Source organism: Nomascus leucogenys, chromosome 12 (assembly GCF_006542625.1).
Source record: "Nomascus leucogenys isolate Asia chromosome 12, Asia_NLE_v1, whole genome shotgun sequence".
NCBI classification, from domain to species: Eukaryota; Metazoa; Chordata; class Mammalia; order Primates; family Hylobatidae; genus Nomascus; species Nomascus leucogenys.
The window spans coordinates 86,475,276-86,476,565 of NC_044392.1; positions in this window are offsets into that span (position 1 = coordinate 86,475,276).

Genomic DNA, 1,290 nt, shown 5'->3' on the forward strand with positions numbered 1-1,290 from the left:
AGTCTGTATCATATTTCACTTTCCTGTCTTTCAATTACCAGTTTTAAATTTCCACTAAGTCCAATTTATCAATTTTTTTCTTTTATGGGTTGTGCATTTAATATACCTAAGAAATCTTTACCTAAGCCAAGAGATGATTTTCTCCTGTGTTGTTTTTCTTGAACTTTTATAGTCTTGATGTATTAGGGTTCTCTGGAGGTACAGAACTAATAGGAGATATATATATATATCCTATATATATATATATATATCCTATATATATATCCTATATATATATCCTATATATATCCTATATATATAATGAGTTTATTAAGTATTTATATATATATATATAAAATATGAGTTTATTAAGTATTAACTCACACGAACACAAGGTCCCACAATAGGCTGTCTGTAAGCTGAGGAGTAAAACAAGCCGGTCTGAGTCCCAAAACTGAAGAATTTGGAGTCCGATGTTCGAGGGCAGGAAGCATACAGCACAGGAGTAAGATGTAGACTGGGAGCCTAGGCCAGTCTTGTCGTTTCACATTTTTCTGCCTGCTTTTTGTATTCTAGCTGTGCTGGCAGCTGATCAGATGGTGCCCACCCAGATTGAGGATGGGTCTGTCTTTCCCAGCCCACCGTAAGTAAATGTTAATGTTAATTAACATTAACACTTGAGTAATGTTAATCTCCTTTGGTAACACCCTCACAGACACTCACAGGATCAATACTTTGTATCCTTCAATCCAATCAAGTTGACAGTATTAACTATCACACTTGGGTTCCATATGGGCTATAGCTATTTTTTAGTTAATTTTTCCATAGTGTGGCGTATGAATTGAAGTTTATTTTTTGACATGTGGATATTCAATTACTTTAGTTCTATTCGTTGAAAGGACTATCTTTTCTTCATTGAATTACCTTTGTCCCTTTGTCAAAAATTGATTAACCATGTAAGTGTGGTTCTGTTTCTAAATGCTCTATTTTGTTCCATTGGTATATTTGTCTATCATTACACCAATACCACACTGCTTTGAAATTTGTAATAATATCTTCAACTTTATAATGTCTCAAGATCTGGTAGTGTATGTTCTTCAACTTCATTCTTCTCCAAAGTTTGTTGGGCATTTCTAGTTTCATTGCATTTTCATATGAATTTTAGAATCAGGTTCTTAATTTCAATATTAAAAAATTATTCTTAAATTCTTATTAGGATTATATTGTATATCTAGATATACAATGAAGATAATTAACATCTTAGCAAAATCAAGTATTTCTATCTATGAATCTATATTTCTCAATTTATTT